Below are 5,975 nucleotides of genomic sequence, written 5' to 3'. Positions count from 1 at the left end.
CTTGTCCGAGGAACGGTGGCTCTGATACCAAACTTGATACGATCTTGCCATTTGGCTAAGGAGCTCTGATACCAAGCTTGATACGATCTCCCCTTAGGCTAAGGTTCGATCTCTTCCGATTCTTAGATCTAGACTAGATATGGCACAGAATTTTGAAACAAGATCTTGAAATATTCCGCCGTCGGATCGATGTAAGATTTTGATATGTTGTAGCCCCGGAAAAGAGCGTTCTAACAAATCTAGTTTCACGCAAATCGGATGTGGGAATCTCGATATATCGTCCGATTAATGAACAAAGGTCAGGGTGGTCTATTTTAGATCCGTGGATGAAGGCACGAGATCCTAGGTGAGGGTGGTTGAAGGTGGACCGGCATTAATGGGGTGGCACCGGTGAAAAGTGGTGGTGGAAGGGTTATGGTCGATGTAAGGGTTAGGACAAGTGTCAGATAGATTAGAAGAAGGGGGAGGAGAGGGCCGCCCCTAAGGATCTAGGGTGATTGGCCGGTCGATGGAGGTTAGAAGCGGCGTTGCTGGGGATTGAGAGAACGGGAGCGAAGAAGACGAAGGAGCCAAGGCAAAACTCAATTCTCAATAATTAATAATCAATTTGGTTGCCATCCACATCCTTTTCGAGGCTAACCAACAACTCAAAATTAACCCTAACAATACAATTTTCGCCGACCACGTTCGAACGCACCCTACCGTGTTCGAACGCACCCGACCGCGTTCGAACGCACCGAGTTCGCTCCTCTCTGGATTTACGAACGCGATGCAAGCATTCGAACGCGCGATCAAACGCGCCTGTTTCTCACTTCTCTGGATTTGCGAACGCGATGTAGGCGTTCACAATGCGTTCGAACGGGGCGTTCGAACGTACAATGCACACTCTTCACCCACATTCACAACCGCATTCACAATCGCGTTCGAACTCACTCCACCCGTGTTCGAATGCGAATTACAGAAAACTTATTTTCATGGAAATTAAACACTAAAACAAGACACAAAGACACTCCTAAAGTGAATCCATGCTCGAGACGACGTCGGTGAAGTCCAAATCGTATCAGTTTGTGCAACCAAGGAAAAATATTCACCAAATATTCTTTCGTAACTTCCTAATCTATGATTTTCGTATTTACGCACTTCGCAGATTCGAGCTGCAACTAAGACGAAAATACAATAGAGTGGGGATGAAGGTGGTGGTGACGGGTGAAGTGGATGTTAGGGTTATGAATGATAATAGAGATGATGGTGGATGGTAGATGTAGTTTAAGGGATAAAGACCAAGGGAAAAAAGTGGTCGAGATCCCAAGGAGAAGGGAGGACTTGATAGATGAGGGAGATTAGAAGATAGATGAGACCTTGCCAACGGTAGAAGTGGCTGGTTAGTAAAGAGGGAGGGGGCAGATTAGGATAGAGAGATTAGAGAGAGGATAAAGGAGGATAGAAACCAATATTCGTTCATCATAATAATTTTGGCTACCATTCTTACCTTTATAGAGACTAGCCAACAAGCCAAAATAATAATTATTAACCCTAATTCTAGTGAACTCCCGCCAACCGCGTTCAAACGGGCTCGACCGCGTATTTTGTGTTCCCTATTTTTGCAAACTAATGTAGGTGTCCGCAAAGGCGTTTGAACGCGCCTCCTTTCTGCGTTTAAACGCAACCCATAAAAAATTTATTCTAATGTAAATAAATAACTAATGCAATAAAAAAAGACTCTAGCAAGGTGTATCATGGAGGCATAGAGGAAGAACAACGATATATAATAGAATAATCATTGAAAGAACCTTTCAAAATAACTTTTAATAGTTACAACAACGATGACCCGACGTGAACTTCTCATCGCATCTAAAACACAACCCCTTGGCCCTTCGCTCCTCTACCTAGGTAGGTGTAAGAGTTCGTACATGGGCCGTAGGAGCTGTCTTCATATCTGAAGAAGTGCAAATAGAAGGTCGTGGTCCAGCTATACTTGGGAGGATCCTTGGGGGTTAAATCGAGTTGCTAGGGTTGCCTATTTTATCTGCTGCTTGTTAACCCATGGTTGCTTCATATGCCTTCTGAGTGCTCGATGTTTGTCTTCCATAAGCAAGGCGTCCTCCACTACTTGTTGTAGGTTCAGCGGTTGCAAGGCACGTACATTAGCCTAAATTTCTTCTCTCAATTCAGCAATAAAGGTGGCTTTGAGTTGCCCGTCTGTCCAAGGTGGTACACAACAACTAGACACCCGTTCAAACTCTTCCTAGTAAGCCCTCACCATTGTCTTCTGGACCTTCTTCATCAACAAAGCATCAAAATCCTTGTACCCCAACGATCCAAACTGTTTATAAGTCAAACAGTAAAACTCCTCCCAAGTGGCTATTCTTCTATGCATCGTCACCAAGCAATACCACCATAATGTCGTGTCCTCCAAATGAAAAGATGCGAGGAGCACCTTTTAATCTTCTTCAGTGCCATGGAAGTCAAAAAATTGCTCGACGCGGTAAAGCCAATTCAGCGAGTCACCTCCTCTAAATTTGGGGAATTCTAACAGCACCATTCACCCACGAATACCGGTATCATGGATTGGATTAAAGTGAGCTCCAGCCCTAACCGGAGGAGGATGCTCCTCTCACTGTAGCCATGATGTTATCTTTTTCTTTCCTCTCAATCCAAGGATCATCATCTTCTTCGTCAACAAACCGTGCTCGCTGGTGAGCTCCTCTTTCCTCAATTCAGGCGTGATTTCCCTCCTGGTCCTTGATCAACTGGCAGAACCATCATGGGGTTTTCGGGGGTGGAAGACTTGGGTACTTCTGATCCTCGATTTGACCATTCTTAGATCGCCCACAACAACCCGATGTTTTATTGCGCCATCGTTTGAATCAAGGTTTCAATAGTTTGGGCAAGGATTGTAGAAAAGGTTTATCGCAATGCTTAAATAAACCTTGATAGCAACATCTCTATGTTCGGGTCGATGAAGGAAGATGGAGGAGGAAACGATGTGTGCACGTGGTCCTCTTGCCCTTTGTTGCCCAATGATGGATTTGTAGAATTCTGCTCTCCCGTGCGCATGGATGTCTCCCCTTCTTCTTCTCTTCTTCGGGCCACCATAGATCTCGTGGTTGATGTTATTGTGGATGCGTGCCAAGGAAAGCTGGCTCTGATACCAACTTGTTACGATCACTTTGGGTAAACATGATATTCTAGCCGATTTGATAATCTAGACAAAATTCAACATAGAACTTGCGAAGGTAATCAGGTTAGATCCAGCCATTGGATCGATCTGGAATTCGGATATGTTGTTCCTTTAGGATATAGAAATCCAACGTCATTGAAATCTCATCGATCGGATGAGTAGATTGAAAGTTACGTATAAAATAATAACCGAAGGTCAGGAGGTGTGGGGTGGACATGAAATATGTAATTAGGATTATAGGAGATGATTATGGTTATGGTGGATGGATTAGTGCTTAAAATTAGATGAGGTGGGAGAAGGGAATTGATAGGGCGCCTATAGAACGATCCCTTCAAGATCTGAATTAATTGTAGGAAGCAGTCCGCGCAACCGAGTGAAAATATTCACCAAATATTCTCCCGTAGTCAACAAATTACGAAACTAAGTAGAATCGATACGTAGTTCCCTGATCTACGTTTTTTATATATACACTTTTCATAGATTCAAACTACAACTAGGATAAAATCATGATATAGTATGAATGATGGTAGTGGTGACTGATGGAGTGGATGTTAGGATTATGGAAGATAATGGAGATGAGGGTGGATAGTTGATATTGTTTAAGGGATAAAGACGAAGGAGAAAAAGTGGTCGAGATCCCAAGGAAGAGAGAGGACTCGACAGACGAGGGAGATTAAAAGCTAGGAGAGACCTTGCCAATGGTAGAGGTGGTTGGTTGGTAAAGAGGGAGGAGGGAGATTAGAGTAGAGAGAATAGAGAGGATAGAGGAGGAAAAAAAATTAATATTCATTAAACATTATGATTTTGGCTGCCATCAACACCTTTATAGAGGTTAGCCAACAAGCCAAAATAATAATTATTAACCCTAATACTAGTGGACTCCCGCCGACCGCGTTCGAACGCGCCCACCCACGTCCAAACGCACAAAAGGCGTTCTCTGTCGATGCGAGCCTGATGCAGGCGTTCGAATGCGGTGTTCGAACATGCCTAATCGCATTTGAATGCACATTTTGCATTCTCTATTTTTGCGAACCTGATATAGGTATTTGCAAAGACATTCGAACGCACTCCCTTCCGCGTTCGAACGCGACCTATAGAAAATTTATTCTAATGAAAACATATAACTAATATAATAAGAAAAAACTATAACAAGGTGTATTAGAAACTTTCAAGTATGGCTAATCGCTAGAGGGAGGAGAAATTAGCCGTAGATGAGAACTCGAGTTGGATACCAAGAGGAAGGAGAAGGGAGAAGATGACTAAGTCTAGATGAAAATTAATTTCAATGATAAAAAATCCAAAGAGGCTACTTTTCCACATATTTGGAGGTTAGCCAAACATCTAAAAACCATAAATAAATTCTATTACAACTAAACTTACCCGTCATGCGTTTGAACGCACCCCGATCACGTTCGAACTGCCAAAATGTATTCTCTATATGTGGGATTACGAGATCAAGTGTTCGAACTACCAAAATGCGTTCTCTGTATATACAAATGCGAATCAGGCATTCGAATGCCATCCATTTGCGTTCGAGCGCACTTGCTAGAAACTATTTTATTTTCTTAAAACATAAACAGAAATTAATACAAATTAAAGCGGTTTAATCATATTCACTATGCACCTAAATTAAGAACCGCAACAGGTGAGGAGTTGGTCAAGTTGTTCACAATGTCGGTTCATGGTTGTCATCATTTTTAGTAGAAAGCTTTCCATGGTTGTGGGCCAATCTGCACTCGACCAGCCACCTGCGCATTGAGGGGTTTCGAGGGTAACTCCCATTATCTCTTCATCGTATGCCGAAGTCTCCGGTACATCCTCGTCCATCATGCGCCTCTAAGTCATGGATTTGGTAGTTGTCATCTCTGCGTGTGGTCCAAAGTTCGACTAGCTAGAATACCAAAGTTGTTGATCACCATCAAGCAAGATGGATCAAATCCAAGATGCAATTCTGGATTGGGCATCTTACTTATGAAGACTTATCGTTTTGCACGGAATTAACTGATCACAAAGGACTCTAAAGACTAGGTAAACTTTTCCACCACATCAAATCTTCACTCAGGGTCTGATCATTGTTTGGGCTTTTGTAATTCTCTAAATTTTATCATAGAGATTTGCAGGTCATAACTATTCCCAAATTGGAGAGTGGCAATATGAAATCCTTTACATTCATTCAGGTAAATTTTATGTAATCCTTTACTTTCATTCAGGTAAATTATATGTAAAGGGGAAAGAGAGACAAATCATTTCCTTCGACTTTGTCAAGGGTTAAATTACGAAGATGAGCCTGAGAGTTGAGTATTCTCTATTTTGATGTCTAATGAAATTAAGTATTGGATGATGTTCAAGATTTAAAGGTTTCTCCTAAGGTCTACTTATGTTGCTAATAGGAAATATCCTCAAAATCTTACATCCAAGGATTTCCAATGCCAGCACTCCTAAGAATTATATCCTACTCCTAATACTGATTATTTTGAGTGAAAACATTCGCAGAACTTGAATGCATAATAGAAGAGAAAAATAGAAGAGAAAATCTTTTAAGACATTAATTGCGAGCTTCTTCAGATAAATTTGACTTTGATAAATAAATTGAGGAAAAAAAAAATATATATATATATAGCACATTTACACACATTATTCGTTGTTCTTGAGATTCTTCGACTAGTCATAGATGCTCTGTAATTCCTTTATTTTACAAAAAGAGAGCAGATGGTCAGGTTGACTAGGTAAACTGGAGAGGTATTTCTAGCCAGCTCAGCACAAATTGCAAAATTGGATCAAAGGAATGTAAAGA

Source organism: Typha angustifolia, chromosome 13 (genome assembly GCF_048772165.1).
Source record: "Typha angustifolia cultivar Huaian chromosome 13, ASM4877216v1, whole genome shotgun sequence".
Lineage (NCBI taxonomy): Eukaryota > Viridiplantae > Streptophyta > Magnoliopsida > Poales > Typhaceae > Typha > Typha angustifolia.
The sequence above is the reverse complement of the archived record's forward strand: the minus strand, read 5'-3'. Positions refer to the sequence as shown.